General features: G+C 41.4%; 1 long non-coding RNA gene across 1 annotated transcript; it reads right to left on the bottom strand.

The window, feature by feature from the left end:
- Window positions 1-355: 355 nt before the first annotated feature.
- LOC113882980 lies at window positions 356-22,454 on the bottom strand. The gene is made up of 2 exons (XR_003508513.1): window positions 22,242-22,454; window positions 356-2,016 (listed from the first exon to the last, which is right to left on the bottom strand). It is a non-coding gene; the product is annotated as an uncharacterized LOC113882980 (long non-coding RNA).
- Between the last annotated feature and the right edge of the window lie 562 nt (window positions 22,455-23,016).

Genomic DNA, 23,016 nt, shown 5'->3' with positions numbered 1-23,016 from the left:
AATCATGATGAACAAAGTTTCACAATAATGAGTGCAGTGTCTGATGATTCTATTACTCTGTCTTGGGTAATTCCATGGTAGAAGAGATCCATTATGGCTCGACCTGTTCTTTGTCACCACTGTTGATTTAATGTCAAGGTAAAAGAATGTCTACAGACCTGATATGATATTTATCATCTTAATTAAGTGTCATGTGAACAAACAAAATTAGGCTGTGGCAATCAAAGATCTGGGAAAGAATGTTTAGAAGGATTGAAAGATTGTATGTTTCATACAAGGCAATGATGCAAAGGTTGTAACATTTTCATTCAAAAGTCGTGGATCTGTTGCCTAAAATGAAGAAGTGGCTTGCTAATTTGTCATCACTCAGTCTTTATTATTTATCACTTTTTCAAAAAATAAAAGGAAATAACATAAGATGTTTCCTCACAAAGTGATATGCTTTAGTGACCTGCTTAGAATCTTCAAAAAAGAGAGGCATTTCCAAACTAAAGCTTAGATCTCCTTGTGAAACTTTCTTTAGGTGGTAAGGAAGTCGTATATTCACCAAAAGTTCAGTGGCATCATAAAATATTAGGTAGAGATAGAAGAATTTGTACAGACCATTTGGTAAAATCTCCCATGTTAGAATCAGAAAGTGGTTTTTCAAGAGCATCCACTATTTCTTTGGATATCATTTCTCCTCTGCCGTTTGACCTCCTTTGACTTCCAGCCCATTCACACTTTTATTCTTTCTCCTTCCATCAATCCCTCTGTATCTCATTTGTTCTCACCGGGAACCCGAGCTCTCTGAGCAGGCATTTCAGCATAAGTTTAACTAGCAAACCGGGTCACCTTTATACTCCTGACTTGTCCACCATTCCAACACCCCAGCTTTGAGCTGGCCTCATGTCCTCAAAGTGCTTTTGGACTTTTCTCCAGCAATCATCTCCTCTCCAGCTAACTTCTTCATGTAGACCCTTTCACTGATTCACAGCAGCAAGTCACCCAACTCTGAGGACTCAGCGTGCTCTCTGCCTTCCGGGGGCTCCCAGTGCTGCTTCTTGATTCTTAAACTCATCTCATACTGATGCTCTGTTACACTCCACACTCACAGCATCTTCAAATCTTGGGGTTTTGTAAATACTTAGAACTCCAGGGTCCGGATAATCCAAATCCTTTATTTTACAAACAAGGAAAAGGAAAAAAGTCTAAGATAGGAAGTTTCACAGTTAATGATAAAGGTCTGACTGTAATTCATAAAAGGGGAAACCCAAATTCCTTACTCTGATTCGCCTGTGCCCTGACCTTTCAAGTCATGGGTTTTAATTTCAACACCTATTGCGCCAACAATAAAAAACCATCCAGTAAAAACTCCCTTAACTTTCCCAATCTCTACCCCAATATCATTGAGTGCAAAGACTACGGGCCTTGGTACCAGAAAGATCAGGAGTCAGTCTCAGCTCCCTCATTTGCTATCTGTGTGACAGCAGGAAAGTTACTAACCCCATTTTGGCCAGACTGTCTTCACAGCAACAACAGACTGGAAATCTACCCTTTAGGGTTTTTGTGATGGTTAGGCTTCCTGTGTGTAAAACTATAAGCCTAATGGCTGACAAGGAATTGGTCAACAATGACAGTTACTTTCACTTTGCTTTTTAGCATACTCTTCTCTCTGCTTCCAAAGCTGTCCTTATTTTCACCCACTTGCTTCCAATCTTCTCAGAAGATGCAGGTTTCATCTTCCTTTTCAAAATCAATCCCTCTTCCTTAGATTGTGAATCTGTTTTTGTCCCCTTGCTCTGGGCTCTGAGCCATTAGCTGGCTGTTCTCTCCAACATCTTATACTCCTCTTCCTCTGGGGACTCCCTTGCAGCTGGCTTTTCACCTGCACACAACTCCCCTGGCCTTGAACACACCTTCAGGGGAAGGTTGCAGGAGTGTGGGGGTCAGCGAGGCGATAAGCAGCAGGTTCTGAGCATGACGGGTATTTGACAACTCTTCAGGGGAATTTTGATGTGCTTCCTTCCAGCCACACTGGAGAAAAGAAAAAAAAGAAAGTGAAGTCGCTAAGTTGTGTCCGAATCTTTGCAACCCCATGGACTGTAGCCTACCAGGCTCCTTTGTCCATGGAATTTTCCAGGCAAGAGTACTGGAGTGGGTTGCCATTTCCTTCTTCAGAGGCTCTTCCCGACCCAGGGATCAAACCCGCGTCTCCCACATTGCAGGCAGACACTTTACCATCTGAGCCACCAGGGAAGCCCTACACTGGAGAAATTTCACCTTACAGATAGAAGAGTTCTAGCTTCCTTATTCCAGTTACCACCAATTTCAGGGAGGTGGGGAGTAGGGGTGGGTAACAGACCTTCCTATGCCATTGTCTGATTACTCATTCACTCTTTAACACTGAGATGGTTTGTTAAAACAGATTTCTGAGTCTCAACTCTAAATTTCTGATTAAGTTTGGATTAGGGATAAGAATGTTATTTCCAAAAACCTTACAGGTGATATTTATGTCTTTGTCCAGAGACACATAAGAACTACTGCTCCAGAGGTGAGTGGTCTGTGAACCAGCAGCATCTCACCTGGGAAGTGTCACCAATGCAAGATCCAGTCTCCACCCCAGATCTACTAATCCAGAATCTGCATTTTAATAAGACCCATATGACTCACATGTACATTACAGTCTGAGAAGCCCTGCTCCAGATCAGTGGTCCTCAATACAGTATAAATGTTAAAATCACTGGGAAGTAATTTTTAAATACTGCAACCTGGACCCCACCTTTAAGAGTCTGATTTAGTTGGACTAGGGTAGGCCCTCAAACATCAGTATTTTCTTATACCTGGGAATCTTGTTAAAGTGCAGATTTGGACTAAGTAAGTAGTTCTGAGGTCATGCATTTCTAGAAAGCGCTGAGGTGATGCTGCTGTTATGGTCTGGGGGTCACATGTTAAGTAGCAATCCACTCCGGAAAGAACTGTTAATGCTCTCCTCAGCTCCAGATTTAACCATTCTTTTTCACCCTCATCCATCTTCATCTCTCTGCAGCTATTATCCATTCTTCCTGCTTTAAAACACTAGTTCTCAGCATTGACCACAAATCGCCATCATCTGGAGAGCTTTTAAAACTACTGATTCTTGGGTCCCACCCCCAGGGATTCTGATGTAACTAGCATGGGGTGTAGCCTGGAGACTGGAATGTCTACATCTCCCCAGATGATTCTAGCGGGAGCAAAGTTTAAGAAGCTCTGGTTTAAAAGCAGTTTGCCATACTCCTGAGATACAGCAGTATTCTATATTCTCTCCTACTTCTCAGACACTTCTTAGTATCCATCACTTGCTACTTTTTCTATCACTCTGGTAGTTTTATCCATCACGACTATAAATATATGTCTGTATCTGAAAACTTGACAAATTCCCCAAACATGCCTCTCTTGACTTTCACATCTGGAGGAAAAGTCCATTCATTCTCATAGTCACCAGGACACATAGAAAAGTCTAGACACTTAACAGCTTGATTCTTTTTTCTGCTGCTCTGTCCTGTCCAGCCAGGGCCAGGCTATTTCCTCTCCTCCCCTTCAGTGTCTCTGCTGCATGGCTTTTCAATTCCATTTTTACTCACAGCTGATTTCAGATTTCATAAGTTTTTTTGTAGCTACTAAAATAGCCTCCAAAATGTCTCTGCTTCTCACCTCTCTCCCTGACTCAGTTTACACACCTACACCATGGAGCCAACTCCTTACCCCATCTCCATGGCATTTATTAATATCCCACTGAAGTATTAATAGCATTCTCAGGGTTCCACCAAGGGAATATTGCAATGAATCATTTTCCAAAGTAATATTCACACACACACACACACACACACGCCCAGCCCACTTTATCTGGTGCATTTCTTTTCTTCATAGCATTTGTCATCTTCTAACTATATGATTTGTTTGTTATGTTCATTGTTAAGTATCTGTGTCCCACTATTAGAGTTTAAGCTACATGAAGATATTTTTGCGTCTTTTGTTCTTCGATTTGTCTCAGGAACGTAGAAGAGCACCCGCCACTCAATCACTATTGGTTGAATGAATTAATACATTTTAACCATAGTTAGCAATGCAAATATCAGTTACTTACTCATAAACTAGGTAACTCCTGCTACCCAAGTTAGCAGCTCCCTGGCAGGTTTCTGCCAAGACCGTCTCCTCCTTGGGGTCAATTCGGGCTTTCAGGAGGTGGGAGGGTGCAGAGAAGAAGAGCAGAAAAGGTCAGGGAGGAAAGGAGAAGAGAGGGGCTAAAGAACAGGCATCACACAAAACGGTTCCTGTATTGATTTCTGCAGTTCTTTATGTGGCTTGTCCCATCTGAACGTGTTTGTAAGATGTGCAAATGCCTTGTCTGGTCACTCCTCAGCCCTGCCACAAGGGCAGAGAGTTACAGGAGACAAGGTAGACAAGTAACCTTGTGACTAGGTGGTGGGGGCGGGGGGAGGCGTCACAGGCAAAAGTGACTTCCCCAGGCCCTCCCGGCACCAAGGACTCGCGGCACGCAATCTCTCTTCTCTGAGATTAACCTGGCCGAGAGCCACAGTAAACACTCAATCTCCCTTACAGGGAGGAAAGATTAAATATCTGATTAAAAATTTTGGCTGCTAATTTATTGAACTTGGATGGATGAACCGTTTGGGAGTCACATGACTTTCCCTGTGTGTCTGCTGTTGTTGTTCCACAGAAAGGGGTCAGGGCTCCGCGTGGGCGTGCGGGGGCGCTAGGCCGAGGGGCCATCTTTGAACACTCGGGGGCCAGTTCTTTCCCAGTTAGGTCGGGAATGTCCACGTCAACCGTGGCAGTTTCTGTTTCGACCTTTCTCTCTCTTTCTCTCTCTCTGTTCTGGGCAGCTTTGTGGATTTGGTTCATCTCAGCTCTCCCCCGCCTATTGTTCTGAGCCGCCCAGAGAAATGATGTCATGGGTGGCTTAAAAGTATACAGGAAGTCTTCAAAGCCGAATGACTTCAATATACTTTATTCCGTGGGCTCTGGCTGCTGTTCTGTCCATGGAAAGCACACCCCACAGACCTGGGGGAGGCAGCCATAGGATTAGAGCCTCTCCCCTCTCCCGCCCGCCAGTCCATTCTCTCCTTGACCCACGCGGCCAGGGTGCCCGCCCCTCACCTCCACCGCAGGGCCTTGGACAGAAGCCAGCACCAGAGGAGGCAAGGGAAGCCAGAGGAATAGGAGGTCAGAGGGAGTTTCCTCAGAAAAACAGGGGCACAGGACTCTCAGGAGAACCCAAGTCACCTTCACCGGCCCTGGGGTGCTCCAGTCAGTCAGTTTAGCAGAGCCGCCAGCCACCGCAAGGTCCCCAGAGAGGGCAAAGTGACAACCACAGGGGACTTGTCTCCGCTTGCAAATGGCAGTGAGAGCACCGCATTGAGACCGCCGCCCAGTGATTTGGAGTAGAGTTAACAGGATAAAAACAAAAATGTATTCAGGCTTTATGGTTTCCCCAGCAGGCCTTCCCATATATGCCTGTGTGAAAGTGAAAAGTGAAAGTGTTAAGCACTCAGTCCTGTCTGACTCTTTGAGATCCCATGGAATGGAGCCTGTCAGGCTCCTCTGTCCATGGAATTCTCCAGGCAAGAATACTGGAGTGGGCTGCCATTTCTTTCTCCAGGGGAGACCAGGAGACCCAGGTCTCCTGCATTGCAGGTAGATTCTTTACCATCTGAGCTACCAGAGAAGCTGTTTCCTGTATGAGTTCATCACAGAAACCTTGTGAGGTATTCAGTTCCGTTCAGTTCAGTCGCCCAGTCATGTCTGACTCTTTGCAACCCATGGACTGCAGCACGCCAGGCTTCCCTGTCCATCACCAACTCCCAGAGCCTGCTCAAACTCATGTCCAGCGAGTTAGTGATGCCATCCAACCATCTCATCCCCTATTGTCCCCTTCTCCTCCTGCCTTCAGTCTTTCCCAGCATTAGGGTCTTTTCCAATGAGTCACTTCTTCGTATCAGGTGGCCAAATGTATTAGTCCCATTTTAACAGTGGGGATTAGTAATAAAAAGTGGAGGACTTTTTTTTTTTACTTATTCAAGGTCACCAGCTGTCAAGGGTGGAACTGGGACTCTAGTCCCAAGGCCATGTACTTCCCAGCCCTCTACTCTGTGCTCAAACTGGGGTCATTGCTTTCTTTCCTCATTGCTAGTCTTCATAGCAATTGCCCGAAAGTAGTCTTGTTCAGCTATCTAGTTTGTGGTATGGCTCCATTTTAAAGAACTACTACAGCTTTCCTTTGCCCCCCATAAATGGCACAGAATTTGTGCCTGGCCCTGGCGCCTTTCCCCATCTGCATCTGCTCAACCCTCCACGACTTTGGAGATAACTAATTTCACGTGTCCACAGACTGGCTCTGCAATGGGGCTGGGCATTGCCTTGTCATTATTACATAAACTGGGGACACTGTAGCTCGGCGATATTGGTGTTCCCAACACCAGGCACATGACTTCCTAAAGGCATTTTCCATTTTCCAAACACATAACGTATGGGGTCTTAACTGAGGTCCATAGACAGAATTTAGGTGGTCTATTGAAAACTACGTATTTGTTTTCATTCCCTTTCATTGAAATTTAGTGTTTCTCCCAATTATGAATGTAGGCAACATACTCTATTAGTATTACAGTGTCTGTGACTTTGTCACCAATAGAAATCACAAATTTTTCAAATTACATTGTAACAAACATCTCAAATGCCCTTTATGCTCATCATTATTTGGAATTATGGTAATTATTAAGCCTGCTATTAAGTCTTGTTATTTATTATATTATTAATGAAGCATATACATTTTAATATCACAAATTTAACTTTTTGGCATTTTGATTGTGCAGGCTCCTACCTGCAGAGAAAAAAACCTAGCCCTCATTCAAAATCCTTACCTCCACCTGGCCCTAATTATTTTTTGAAATCCCTACAAATATTTCAGACTATATTTCCAGGTAATTGGCTTCCTTTGTAACCCTGAGTATAATATTCTATTCATTTAAAAACATGATTCTGGGGCTTCCCTGCTGGCTCAGTGGTAAAGAATCCACCTGCCAGTGCAGGAGAATGGGGAAGAAGATGCCACATGCCGTGGAGCAACTATGCCCGTGTGCCACAACTATTGAGCCTGTGCTCTAGAGCCTGGGAGTCACAACTGCTGAAGCCCATATGACCTAGATCCCATGCTCCACAACCAGAGAAGCCACCACAATAAGAGGTCCACGCACTGCAACCAGAGAGCAGCCCCCACTCTCCACAACTAGAGAAAAAAGCCCACGCAGCAATGAAGCCCCAGCGTAGCCAATAAACAAATAAATAAAACTATTAAAAAAACCAACATGATTCTGATAAGGAGTCCCTAGGCTTCACCAGGCCATTGAAAGGGTTCATGCACCAGCCATTTTGCTGGAGTTGAAGAGCTGAGGGGATAAAGGCTTGGTCAGCTGACATGGGTCTTCCCACCACCTGCTGGGACTTCAGTCTAGGCAGGCAGAGCATGAAGGTCAACAAGCCAAGGGCATTTCTGGGGAGGAACTGAGGAGACCTGGGAAGCTGGGCTCAGGGACACCTGGCAGGGCTGGTGTCTAGGTTGATTCACCCTGGCACACTTTCCTCAGGAACCGCACACCCCATCAGCACATGTACTAGTGCCTCTTCTCACTAGCTTCACAACACTCCCCAGGGCTGCTTCATGGCTCCATAGCTACACTACTCACCTCCAAGGCTTTGTCTCTGGCTATCTCGTCAACCTGAGAGAGAAAGCAGGGTCAGGACAAGCTGCTCGATGGATAGTCATCGAGCCTGACTTCACAGCACATTTAAGTGACAACTGTCTACCACTCTACACAACTGGCAGCTGACTTGAGCACCTCTCCATGAACCTTAACTGGGAAATAGTCAAGCCAGGTGTGGAGGGATCTGGGTAGGCACAGCTATTAGGGACTTTTGCCCAACCTACCTGGCTAAAGTAGTGTGATTCTACAAGATCTAACATTTACTTGCTATACACCAGCCATGCTATACTAGATTCTCATTACCCATCTACAAAAGTAACTCTAGGGCTCCCTGGTTGATACAGACATAACATTAATGACCAACTCTATGGGCTCATGGCCCCCATCTGCATAGAAGGAATCCATCCCCTTTACAAGATCCTTGTCTCTATTCGGCCCTATTTGTTGAAGTCCCTGGGGATGTTTCAGACATTGTTGTGAATCAATGTAGACTGAGTCTTGACTGCCACCCCTACAGCTGGACACAAGGATCCAGGCCTCCCCTGATCTAGAACCAACTCTTGGGTATGCATCTCAATCATCAGGCCACTTGGCTACTCAGTGAAATTGAAAGTGTTAGTCACTCAGTCATGTCTGACTGTGACCCCAAGGACTGTAGCCCACCAGGCTGTTCTGTCCACAGGATTCTCTAGGCAAGAATACTGGAGTGGGTTGCCATTACCTTTTGCAGAGGATCTTCCCAACCCAGGGCTACTCATTACTTGGCTGTAAAATGAGAAGAGCAGTATCTCCACCCCCAGGCTCCCCTGCTAGAGGGCAGCATGTCAGGGGAGCCTGGGCTGAGAGGCACTGGAAGGCTGGCTCAAATAGTATTCCTTGAGCATCATCTGATCCTTCAGGATGTCTGAAGCTGGGATGACTCTTCAGAGACTTCCTGAATTGAGGCAAAGTGCCTTGACTATCTATAAACTTTATGTTATAGGAGAGCTTAGTTGGCCTTCTTGTTGGAACATGGCTGTTTTCCTTAAAGTGTCAATTCTGAAGTGATTCAACCAACCGAGGATCCTTCGTTATTGAATCCAAGTATCTGAAATAGATATCTCACACAGATAGCCCTTCCAACTCCAGAATGTACAGAACCCTCCAGAGCAGTGGGGTCAGGACAGTTTCTAGAAAAACCAAGATGGTCATGGTCATGGTTACAACTGCACCTTCTTTCCAACTGTAGCTTAATTTGCCTTTGCTGAATCAGATTCACCGTGCCTGACACCCCTTCCCTTCTGCTGAATCCTCTCTTAGATGCATTCAAAGATACTCCCTTGCAATCTTACCTCAACTGTCCTGCCCTGCCCTCCCCATTTTGTTCCCCAGACAAACTTGCAAACATCAAGACCCCCTTTAAGGACCTATTTCAACTTCTATTATTGGGAATGTCCTATCCCCCAGAAAAATCCAAGGCACAGTTGTCTGGAGGGTGAAGAAAATCAACCCTGAATATTCACTGGAAGGACTGGTACTGAAGCTGAAGCTCCAATACTTTGGCTACCTGATGCGAAGAGCTGACTCATTGGAAAAGACCCTGATGCTGGGAAAGATTGAGGGCAGAAGGAGAAGGAGGCAACAGAGGATGAGATGGTTGGATGGCATCACTGACTTAATGGACATGAGCTTGCTCCTCGAGCAAGTTCCAGGAGGTAGTGAAGGACAGGGAAGCCTGGCGTGCTGCAGTCCATGGGGTTGCAGAGAGTGGGACGTGACTTAGCAACTAAACAACAACAGGGGGCAAAAGATTACCTAACTCCACAACCCAGATCTATCTACATTTGTTAAAATTGGTTTCTTTCTGCAGATGCTCTTGAGAAAGCTAAGTTGTGTAAGCTAGTGAGAGGTCTCTTGCTCTAGCTTTCAGGACTTCCAGTACAATCCTGGCATGATGATAAGGGGAAAGAATTAGGACTTTGAAATTAGAGTGAGCTCAGCTCCAGCAGCAGCTTTGACACTTACTAACTATAAGACTTGGGTAAGATCTCCCTGAACCCACTTTTTTTTAAATTTTATTTTATTGAACCCACTTTCTTATATGCATGTGGGAAATAGTCAGCTTTGAGGGTTGTTTTGAGGATTGAATGGAATATCTAATATATAGCACCCAATACAATGCCTTGCACATAGTTGGCAGTTGATATATCTTAATTCTTACTTCAGATATTACAGTTTTTCACTTGTGCTTAGGTGTACCAGTTGGATGTATGACACATTGAGGGGAGGTTTCTGGAATTGTGCAACAAGTTTATTCGTTAGAAAAATATTTCTTTGCTATTCACTAAATCCTAAGAAAAAGAAATATAAGCAATATGAAATTGTTTACATTATGCAATAATAAAAGATATATTACTGACTAATCTGCAGAGTAAAATTAAATCTTTTGATAGAAGTATGAAATAAAAAGAATTTTTTAATAAGAAATAAAAATAACAAAAAATCAGGGTAGAAAATTTACATTATTTATGTAACTGCATTTGCCATGAAATATACCAATTGTTTTTTTTTTTCCTGTATTCTCTAGTGGTCATGTTATAATGAAAACACTGAGGCTCTCTAGATTAGATCACTAGAAAATAATAGCTGTCATTCTTTCCTCTTCTTTCACCTTCCTGTGTGTGTCTAAAACTCCAGTTTAATTATCCACTTTCTACATAAATCTAATCCCATGCCCCCATGGTTCTGCGCCTCACAGTCATTATTTCAGACTTAAAGCACCCTGGCTTACTTGGAGATATGAGTATGGGCTGTTCTTCCTTGGGTTCCCTCCTGAGACTAGCAGAGTTCCCCAGCCTGTGTACCAGGAGAATTCCCAAGGCTACACACTGAAGGTTTCAAGAGCTGCTTTACTTATCACTATTGCTTCTCGTCTAGTAACTTCCAGGACGCCTTTCATTGTGACCTGCTTTGATTGGAAACCGCTGGAAATTCTGAGCAATGTTCTACTTAAATCTAGCACAACCTCACTTCTAACAGAAATGGGGAGAAAAAGTGGGTGGGAAGACCGATGGAAAGGTGGAATCTCCCTCCTGTGGCTCCACATGATTTGATTCTGTGACCTTCAAAGTCTGAAAAAAAAAACAAACAGATTGATTCAAAAACAACCGGGGACCAAAATACTTCTGGTTTCCTTTTGTTGTACTTCTGGGAACCAACCAATTATGTTCAGAACTCCAAGTTATTGGTAGGTTGGGGCTTTTTTTTTTTTTCATAACGATCCAGGAAACTTGATGAGCTTTCTGGGTTGTTCATTTTGGCATTTTTGTCTAATTTTTGTCACCCAATCATAAAGGAATAGAAAAGATTCATCTTAAAAAAAAAAAGGAAGCCAGTCAGTGACCACAGCTGCCAAATAAAAAAGCAAAACAAATAAACACAAAGGAATAAACTCTCACACATCACTGCTGGGCCCATTTCCAGAACAGAACCTGAAAGGTGAGAGGCAGGGGGAGGCTGGAGACCCTGCTCTGCACTGGGTTTAGTATTTAACCTCAAGTGGCTAAAGTATGTCTGTGCTTGACTCAACTGGAAGGATGTTGAGGTATTAAACAAGGTCTGTGTAACCCTTAAATAAATAGAGAAAGGAGCCAAGAATTGGTGTAATCATAATACCTTACATTTCTACAGCATTCAATAGTGTTCAAAGCATCTTATAAACATTCTATATTTTGCTTGATTCACATAGGATTAGATCCATTGCTCACAATTTTGTGGCTGAAAAGCTGCTGAAAAGGTAGTCTAAAAACTATTAGAGACATACTTTGGAGACCACCCCTCCTGCAAAAGAGAAACTCTCCCGCTAGTCTTACAGGTTCAGAAAAATCTACCTTCATCCTTCTAAAATACATGCAGGAGACTTCCCTAGCAGCCCAGGGTTAACACTTTGCCTTCCAATGCAGGGAGTGCGGGTTTCATCCCTGGTCAGGGAACTAAGGGCTTCCCAGGTGGCACTGGTGATAAAGAACCCTGCTGCCAATGCAGGAGACATGAGACTAGGGTTTGATCCCTGAGCCAGAAAGATCCCCTGGAGGACGGCATAGCAACCCACTCCAGTATTCTTGCCTGGAGAATCCCATGGACAGAGGAGCCTGGCAGGCTATACTCCATAGGGTGGTGAAGAGTCAGACATGACTGAAGCGACTGAGCACGCACGGGGAGCTAAGATCCCATATGCCTGGGGCCAAAAATTTAAAACAGAAAGCAGAAACAACATAGTAAAAAAATTCAATAAAGACTCTTTTTTGGAAAAAAAAAAAAAGTTATCCACATCAAAAAAAAAATCTTAAAAAAAATAAAACACATCCACAAAAGTATTGAAAACTAATTATTCTTCTATCTTTTTTTTATTCTAATACTTTAGGTAAGTCAAAACTTGAAGAATACTCCCCAAGATCTACTAAAAAGCACTTCTCCTTTCTTGTGTTCTATGAAATTTGGGAACCTCACATAAAACTAACAGGTAAGATAAGGGGAATAACACAGACCCACATGTTTATAATGTATCTCATTTACCAGCAAACTGAAAACTGAATTTCATCTTCTGGAATACTTAGTGTTTACCACCGAGATGCCTGCTAACTATTTCTGTGATTTAGGGAAAAACAAAAAGGTGTTTTATTCTGTAATGTGTATACAACACTAGCGCCCAGGTGGCACTGGTGATAAAGAACCCGCCGGCCAGCGCAGGAGACATGAGATCCCTGGGTTGGGAAGATCCTCTGGAGAAGGAAACGGCAACCCACTCCGGTGGGAGAATCCCATGGACAGAGGAGCCTGGCAGGCTACTGTCCTTGGGGTCACAAAGATTTGGACACAACTAAAGAGACTTAGCGTGTGCATACAGTTGCAACAAACTTTTTAAATTTTTTGGAAATTGATGTGATATAAATCTTAAATAAACAGTGATAACAGAGAGCAACAAAGGTTTCCAAAACAGTACTATTTTATAAATAAAGGTATAAATTGATAGGCACAAAAATACAAACAAAAATGAGAGTTTTCTACCAACTCACAGTAATTTTGCGGTTTTCTTTTCTCATCTACGAGAGGTGGTAAGGTGGAAGAGCTCTCTTGAGAGTCTAAGGACAGGAACCTAGACTTCCTGTGCTTGCAACTTTAGGTAATACATATAACCTCTGGATAATGCTCCTCAACTAAGGAATAAAAAAAACACATTATATATTTGAAAGCAAGGAATTGGATCAATTAGCTTATAGTCCTTTTATTTCTTGAGATCCACAGCATTTGCATCAAAACAGTTAACTCTAAAAGCAATTGTGTAGATTAATTCAAACCCAAACCACAAAAATGTGTCTAAAATTTTTTTTTAACAGTCCAACCTCGTCTTGCAGTCATGTTTGGGAGAGAAGTGAAATCAGTCCCACTGTTTCTGTCTGGCTCTCATAAGCTTCTGCTCATCCTAAAAATGTAACCCAAGCGCCCACTGTGGCGGAGAAGAGAAGATGAAAGCTTGCTGCTTTGTGACTAATATAAAAAGAAGACTGGTCACTGATCTTAGAGGAATTTTCATTTCTAAGTGCATATTTTTTTTAACTCCTCCTTTGTCTTTATGGCATTTATGTTTCCTAGGTTACCATAAACTGAACCCACACAAACATTTTTATGTGCATCTTCTTCACATATTGGGCTGAAGTGCTGTGCCATCTTAGGTTCCTAACTAGCCTCCCAGCTCCCTGAGGTAAACATCTGTTCCTTCCCCATCCTTCTGTCCGCCGTGATGCTCAACTCAGTGCCTCGCCTGCAGCTGAGACATAAAGAAGGCTGAACTGAATTGACCTGACTTCATTATTCAGCTGACTGTCTAGCTTTTGCTCCATATTTCTTAGTTCTAGTTGGGAGCCAAAGCATTGAAAAGATTTTACTAACAACTAAAAATAATACTAAAACTATCTTCTAGCCTAGAAGAGATTATGTCTATCTCAAATTAAGAACAGATGAAAAACATTAAAATGTCCATTAGAATACTGTAAAATGCTCTGATTCTTTACTTCCAGCATGAGTCAGGGATCCCATTTGGAGATCCTCTGCATCTTCAAATTTATATAAGAAGGGCTTCCATAGCAAAGCATCAGAGTCCTTTTGCAAATTCAAAATATCCAGGAAAGTTGTTCATTCATATTTGTATTTATAAATTTTTTTTTCCAAAGTCACTTTTAATAACATAGGCTCATTCTTAATAAAGCTCTGACTTGGGAATTTTGGATACTTTCTGAAGTAGAAGGTGGAGGAAAAATATGGAAGGTGTAATTTTCCCTGAAAATAAGGAAAGTGATGCCCACAGAAGATACACTGCTTGTTCTGTATTTCCTGGTTGCCTCTGAGGAGCCTTAACTCAGTATATTGACTGTAGGGTTCTAGTGGCTGGTTTTTCATCTAATTACATTCTCAGTAAAGGGATGCTGGTCAATTTGCCATAACCTCTCCCTCAACTTTGATAGGATCTCCAGTACCTTATGGATGCTTCAGAGGAAAACTGATTTGCTTTTTTACAGAATCACTCTCCTGGGATTCATGCACTGCGGTGAGAAAGCCCAAGTTCTGCATATAAAACACGAGAGCTCCCTCTACGTGGTTACCCGCAAAAGTGCCCTCCAGCTGGTAGCCCTGTGCTGGGACCCAGATGGAAGCCCACAAACAAGAGCAAAACAAAAGGAAGCTCTGTTGACTTCTTTTCATGAGTACAAAACGGTGGGAATGAGAAGGTTGAACTCCTCCGTTTGCCCAGCAGAGGAGAAGAGTGATGAAAGAGAAGGGATTGTGTAAGAGAATGCAATGTGTATAAGCAGATTATCGCTTGCATTCGGTGTGAAGTTCTCCGGTAATAACAATGACCAATTTAGTTTACTTCAAGCTATTCATATCCTTGGGGATTTGCTTTGTCTCGTTTTGTTTTTTTGTTTTAAGATGGGAAAGGAAGGGGTGCCATGAAGAGGAGGGAGGAATTATAACACAGTACAGAGCCAGCCGGGCTTCCAGCTCCACGGCAGAGGCCCATCCCACCACATTCCTCCAGGCGGGATCGACTGGCCAGATGAAGAGCTTCAAGGTCATCAAAGGAAGTAGAAATGAGGAGTTGCCTGAATGTGTGTTGATTGGTGCGTTGCACAGAGCAAGGATGAAACATAAAACTCAAAGGGAAAGGGCAGAGCAGATGAGGAATTATATTCCTGAAGAAACCGTGCGCTTTGAGAACTGTGAAATGTCATTGGCAGGTAGCCCATTCCTTTCAAGAAAATGTGAAGTATGTGCACTGCAGACAAAGGGGACCCACTGTAAACATGGCTCAATAACTCTTTCGAACGAGAGAGAGGCTTCGTATTTACCTTTCAGAGACGCTGGGTCACCCTGCCTCACACTGAAAGAAGGAAATGTCTCTAACACCTTAAAATTTTGAGTGCATACCACATACCACAAAACTTGAATATGGCTGATAATGGGCACGGCGGTCACTGAAAGGTAACCAGCTCAGCAAAGGCATTCGTGTGGTGATGATGTGTTCTGGTGACTTGAATCGATGCCCCGTCCCCAGACATCAGAGTGTATTCCTCTATCTAAAAGGTAAATTTACTAATAGAATCAGACTCTTTTTTTTTTTAAACCTTCAAATCCAAAATGAAAAGTGGGTGAGAACTTTCTGGGATGCCCCACACCTGCTTCCCACCTACACAGAGACAACCTGATGTGCTTAACAGTTCTTAAAGACTTCAGTCAGATTCTCCTAGAAAAATAACAGGTGGGATTCTAAAATAAGAGACGGGATTCTAAAATGGTTGATGCCGTAATCTTCTATTGCACTCTGTATTGGGAGGAGGGAGAAAGAAAATGAAGATTACTAAGTGAATAGATGGGCAAATAGCTGAATAAAATCTGGGATAGCCAGAGTTGGATGTTATTCAGCAATCTAAACAGCAATAAAATACTAATACACACTACAGCTCCAGGAGATAGTGAAGGAAGGGAAGCCCGGTATGCTGCAGTCTATGGCATCACAAAGAGTCAGACATGACTTAGCGGCTGAACAACAACAACAAATGCCAAGTGAGAGAGGCCAATGAAAAAGAAAGAAAGAAACATATTGTGTGATTCTGCTGCTGCTGCTGCTAAGTCTCTTCAGTTGTGTCCGACTCTGTGCGACCCCATAGACGGCAGCCCACCAGGCTCTCCCATTCCTGGGATTCTCCAGGCAAGAACACTGAAGTGGGTTGCCATTTCCTTCTCCAATGCATGAAAGTGAAAAGTGAAAGTGAAGTCGCTCAGTCGTGTTTGACTCTTAGCGACCCCATGGACTGCAGCCCACCAGGGTCCTCCATCCATGGGATTTTCCAGTCAAGAGTACTGGAGTGGGGTGCCATTGCCTTCTCCGTTGTATACTTTAGATGGGTAAATTTTATGATATGTAAATGATAACAGTTGTTTGTTTTTTGAGTTAATGGATAATTTGGTAGAAGCAGTGACTAATTTGATTTTATAAGATTTTAAGAAAAGAAAGAAGATTTTAAAAAATGAACATATATGACTACCGCCTATACTTCCTTGGATAGGTCTACACCTAATGTAACTAATAATAACACTTTTCTTCTTAACTAAGATACTTCACCCACTCCACCCAGAGTTATCTGTGCATGTATTTCTCATCCCCCTGACTGTGAGGTCTTAGAAGAGAGTATACCTTTTGTATTTATTTTCTGCCATCCTCAGTGTCATGCACAGTAGCTTTCAGAGACACTTAATGAATATTTTCTGATTCAGAAACATAATCTTTAGAAGAAAGAGCTTGAATGGGACAGGAGGAAAGATGAAGCATTCAAAGAAGTTAGATGGTGTATAGACAGACTTTGCTTTTTAGAAAACCAACTTCCAAATAAAGGTTTATTCAAGAGAAAGCAGCTTTAGAGAGAACCCAAGTCCTTGAGGGACGGAAGAGAAGTCTAGGTAAAAATGAAATACCAGAAACAAAAATTTTTCAGTTAATACATCACAATATTTCATTTATGTATGCATTTTTCCTGTGTACCACTACCACTCTTAACACACACACACACACACACACACACATCCACACATACATTCATGTGGGGAACCACACACAAGAGCAGAAGGCAATGGTGAGTGGAGGGACACACCTTTAACTGATCAATATTTATCAATATATAAAACTCAGTCCTCTGGGCCTGCAATGACACACGTCACTGCAAGGACAGCTCAGCTGGAACATGCTCTTCTGTGTCATAAAGTATACTTCTGGAACCAAAACCACCAACTAGAATGGTCAACCAAGTGTTTCCGCTAGTCACATTTTTTGTCTGATGTCTCGGACAAAGCTGTGTTAAGACCTTAAGATTCAGTTACTCCAAGGAGTAGAGTCCATGCAGCTACTCATGTTGGCAGCAGTGTTAAGAACAAAGGCTCACTTATCAAAATAACCAAGTAAATATGTTATATTTAAATTTGAAAAGGAAAGAAAGGAAGGCTTTGACATTTTTTTTCCTAGTCTGCAAAAAGGGAGGAAGGAAGAAAGGAAGGAAAGGAAAAAGGAAGGAAGACAACAACCCTTGAAAACAGTAAAAACACTAATTAAATGGGTAGAAAAACAGCATCAATCCAATTTTACAGTTAATTTGTATGGGAAGCTGGAAAAGCTAAGGGATAGCAACTATTGTCACATTTTAAAAAATTATTATGAAGAAACACTGAATAATTATTCTGACTCTTCAGAGAACAGAGAAACAAAGAAAATGCACTTAAGTTGCGAGAAAAAGAAACTTCAATTAGCCACAAAGTAAACTTGTCAACAAGGATAACTCACACGTTCCTAAGAGAGCTCACACACCATTCATCCCCATGGATGTCTGAGAAGGCAATTACTATTGTTCTTAGCTGGAGTAAATATAGACCTGTCCAAGGCAAGAGGCTGAACCAGGAACCACTTCTGCTCCCTTCCTGATCTCTGATTTTATTCGATTTTCCTATTGCTTATCTTCTAAATGTGCTTGTAATAACCTGCCCTCTTGCTAGTACCTTCTTGTAAATGAGATGCCTATCTGGGTTTATCCCAGCTAAATAAACTGAATTCAATAAAACCCATCCTGGGTTATCCTCCAAGAGAGTTATTACTTCACTAACATGCTACTGTTGCTACCGTTACCTAATGCTTTAACTTCTCCTTTAGGCTTGAGTTATGCTACGTCGTTGTATATCTAAGATAAGAGGCTGTCTGGAGTCTGTTCAATGTTATCGCATAATACACAGTGACTTTTTTATTGAAGGCACTCCGAGAGTACCTCTGCACTGATGCAGATTTCACTGAAACTAATTCAGAGACTCTGAGTGTGTGTACATGCATGTGTATACAAATTCACATATACATATATGTTAAAGAATATACATGTATTTTTAAAAGATAAATGTTGAACTGAAACAAGTCATGATGTTACTCTTAGTGCATGCTCAGTTGCTCAGTCGTGTCCGACTCTTTATGATCTCATGGACTACAGCCCATCAGGCTTCGCTGTCCATGGGATAGCCCAAGCAAGAATACTGGAGTGGGTTGCCATTTCCTCCTCCAGGGAATCTTCCCAACCCAGGGACTGAACCCACATCTCTAGTATCTCCTGCACTGGCAGGCGGATTCTTTACTACTAGCACCACCTGGTAAGCTCATTACTCTTCACAGTTAGCTAATCATCTGCATTGATCTGTCAGATCAGTACATCCCGTGTTTAATCTAATTTAAAGCTTAAAGTGGTGACCCTAGTCTCTTAAGTACATGCCAGCACACTGGGAGTTTGCTGTCTCGCCATGCTGATCAACCCAACCTCTGCCCAGTTTCTGCCACCTCAGATCTCTGAAGGTACAGCAATCCCTGGCCATAAGGTCCCTAGACTGCTAGGCCTTCTTGAGTTAAAAATGGGCTGTTGTGATAGACTGTCCATGTTTCTAAAGTCCTAATGGCAATTTTTACATCTCCTACAAGGTTACAATTAGCAAACAATCTGCTTTCTTTGACTTTGAGTTTTACTAAGTCCTTATATAATCCTGATTGCTTCATACCTATCGAAACCTCTGGTTAGCATGGGACATGATTTTTATGAGTCAATTACTGGGGGAAATTAATTAGTCCTTAAAATTGTAGTTTGATAGGAAAATATTTGAAAACATAGGACTCTGAAAAATTATGTAATTCCCCTGATTACAATAGAGGCATACCCAGACATCCAATGAAATAGAAGTCCAACTAAAAATAAAAAAGAGTAAAAATACATGCCAAACTCCTTCCACTTCCTGCCCTATGATTCAGGGCCCAAATTCAACATGAATTTGAAAAATTCTATAACAATTTCTTTGTTACATAGACCAAGATTTCTGAGGCAGCTAGAGAAATATTCTGCATCTTTTTCTGTTGCCCATCTCCTTTCATGCATTCAGAGACCACAGCTTCCGGGGGAAAAATGTGCAATAAGTAGGTAGAAGGTTAGCACTGGCACTTTCGTGCTTCCAACCGGGGACAAAGATAGGAAAAATTTCTCTTTTTGCTGCGTGGAACCTATGAGTTTTTGTGTACTCCATTACTCCCGAGTAATGAGGAAACAGGTATACACATACAGATAGATCGATCTATCTATGAAGAGCTGACTCATTGGAAAAGACTCTGATGCTGGGGGCGGATAGGGGGCAGGAGGAGAAGAGGACGACAGAGGATGAGATGGCTGGATGGCATCACTGACTCGATGGACATGAGTCTGAGTGAACTCCGGGAGTTGGTGATGGACAGGGAGGCCTGGCGTGCTGCGATTCATGGGGTCTCAAAGAGTCGGACACGACTGAGTGACTGATCTGATCTGAACTGAACTGATATATATGATATATATCACATTTTCTTATCTTTCATCAGTTGAAGACACTAAGTTCTTTCCACATCTTGACTATTGTAAGATATGAATATATTAGCCATAGAAATGAAATCCTGCTGTTTCCTTCAATGTGAATGTACCTAGAGAGTATTATGCCTAGTGAAATAAGTCTGACAGAGAAATATAAACACTGTATATCATTTACACATGGATTCATTAAAAACTATGTATATAGCAAAACAGAAACAGACTCACAGATATAGAAAATGAACTAGTGGTTATTAGTGGAAAGAAGGAAGAGGGGAGCAGCAAGATAGGGGTATGGAATGAAGAGATACCAACTACTAGTATAAAATAGATAAGCAAAAAGGATACGTTGTACGGCACAGGGAATTATAGCCATTATTTTATAATAATTTTTAATGGAGTACAATCTATACAAATACTGAATCATCTGAAACTAATATAATATTGTAAATAAACTATACTTCAACTTAAAAAACCCAAGACTATGTATACCTACAATAGTCTACCTTTCTCCTCATGAGCTTTAGAAATCATTTTTGATGACTGGAAAGAAAAATCATAACACTATATGACATTTAAGATATTTAAACGTGGGCAAAGTAAAGAAACCTAAATGAAAATAAGATTTCCACACTTCCTTTGAAGTTGCAAAATGTTGACACTAGAATGTGATGTCACATATGCATATGGTAATACGCAGAGCAACCACTAAGAAAATTAAACTAAGAGATATACTCAAAAACATTAAAAATAATTTCAAATGGTGTTCTGAAAATATGTGCAAGTAATACATAGAAAGGCAAACAGAGAGGAGAGGATTAAGAAACAAGGAAACAAACAGAAAACAGGTAACAAATGGCAGACTTCAGTCTTAACATACCAATAATTACCTTAGGTATAAATGATCTCATTATACCAATTAAAAGGTAAAGATCGAATATAATTAAACATGCAGTTACCATAGGACCCAGCACTTGGGCAGGACTACACACTTGGGCATTTATCCCAGAAAAGTGAAAACTTGTGTTCATACAAACCTGTACACAAATGTTCATCATAGCTTTATTTAAATAGCCAAAAACTAAAAACAACCCAGATGATCTTCAATGGGTGAATGGTCCAAGAAACTGTGGTATATCCATACTGTGGAATACTACTTAGCTAATAAAAGAAACAAACTATTGTCACACATGACAGCCTAGATGAATAGCAAGGAAATTATGCTAAGTTAAAAAAGCCAATCCCCCCAAATTGTACACTGTATGATTTCATTCATATAACATGCTCAAATTGAAAAACTATAGAAATGGCAAAGAATACACGACTTTTATGAAATAACCAAAAATGTAAATACTGAGTGATAGAGAAAATTAAGGTATTAATTTTTCAGTTTTGATAATGTCTCTATGGTTATTGTTAAAGTTCTGACATTTAAGGATACATATTGAAATTTTTATGAATGAAATATGATATCTTGGATTTGTTTCAAAATAATATAGGGAGTGGATGGGAGAGTGAAAAGTCTAGAATTCACCGTGGATTCATGGCTGTTGGGGCAAGATATGGGTATGTGTTCATTATATTGTTCTGCCTACTTTTGTACGTGTTCAAGCCACCATTAAATAATTATTAAATAGTAAAAACACTTGGAAAATAGTTATTAAAAACTGAATGTGGAGACTTCCCTGGTGGTCCCGGGGTAAAACTCTGTGCTCCCAATGCAGGGGCCCCGGTTCGATCCTGGTCAAGGAATATGTCCCACGTGCCACAACTAAGAGTTTGCATGCTGAGACTAAAGATCTGCATGCTGCAACTAAGACCCAATGCAGCCAGATAAGTAAATAAATATTTTTAAAACAAAACAATGTAGATTTATATTATTTTAAATAAACATACAACGTATAAACGTAATAAATAAGTAAGTGTTAGTCGCCCAGTCGTGCCCGAGTCTTTGCAACCCCATGGACTGCAGCCCACCAGACTCTTCTGTTGATGAGATTTTCCAGGCAAGGATACTAGAGTGGGTTGCTATTTCCTTCTCCAGGGGATCTTCCCGACCCAGGGATCAAACCCAGGTCTTCTGCACTGCAGGCAGATTCTTTACCGACTGAGCTACAAGGGAAGCCTTATAAACGTAATATGTTTTATCTGAAACCTATGGAAATAATAATAAAGACCAAGAACCATGGAGTGGTAAGGAGGAAGTTAAATTGCATTAAAGAATTTGTTTTAAATAGGGATAACTCAAAAGATACCTCTTAATTCTGACTCTGTCAGAACATACTATTACAACTAATAAACCAAGAAAAATTGGTAAACCTTACTACTCTAAAACTAAAATCACAAGAAAGCACCACAGTAAGAAGTTTTCATAGGAAATTAGAACCAGAGCTTTAAAAAACAGGTAACTCTTGTATTACTTAAACTTACTCAGAATATATAAAAAGAAGGTGCATGAGTTATCCATTGTTGCTTAAGACACTGCCTCAAAACTTAGTAATTGCAAACAACAAACTTTATTATCTCACAGTTTCTGATGGTTAGAAACCTAGGAGTAGCTTACCTGGATGGTTCTGGGTCAGGATATCTCACCAGGCTATACTCAAGATGTTGGCAAGGGCTGTAGTCACCTTGAGGTTCAGCTGGAGGGGCGTCTATTACCAAGCTCATTCACACGGCTTTTGGTGGACCCCAGAAGATCTACTTCCAAGTTCACTCATGATGGCTTCTCCATGGGATTGTCTCATGACATAGCAGCTGAATTCTCCCAATAGGAGAACCTGAGAGAGTGTACAACATGGAAGATAAATTATTTTAAGAACCTAATCTTGGAAATAACTTTCCATGGCTACTTCCATGTCTGATTCAATAGAAATAAGTCTATAAATTCAATCCACATTCAAGAAATGGAGATTGCACAGGAGCAAGAATACCAGAAGTGTGGTCATCTTATAATTTGCCTACCATGGAAGGCAATCCATTCAATTCAATTTATTAGACTGACACCAAAACTGAAAAGAACAATACAAGAAAATTTTGGATTTGCAAATATCCAAAATATTTCAGACAGAATCCATAGCATATTAAAAGAATAATATACCATGGCCAACTGAGGAGTATTCTAGAAATTCAAGATTTCATATTAGAAAGTATATCAATAACAACCACCATATGAATACAACAAAAAATAATTTGATAATTTTACATGTGCTGAAAAAAAATTTGATATAATTAAACACCTGTTGTTGATGAAAACAAACTGCCCAACAGCATAGTAATGTAAGGTTATAATTAGGGTAGGCTAAATTGCTGTAACAAATGTATCCAAATGATAATGC

The sequence above is a fragment of the Bos indicus x Bos taurus genome, chromosome 24 (assembly GCF_003369695.1).
Source record: "Bos indicus x Bos taurus breed Angus x Brahman F1 hybrid chromosome 24, Bos_hybrid_MaternalHap_v2.0, whole genome shotgun sequence".
In the NCBI taxonomy this organism is placed as follows: domain Eukaryota; kingdom Metazoa; phylum Chordata; class Mammalia; order Artiodactyla; family Bovidae; genus Bos; species Bos indicus x Bos taurus.
Note: the sequence above shows the minus strand (reverse complement) of the source record. Positions and strands in the feature narration are given on the sequence as shown.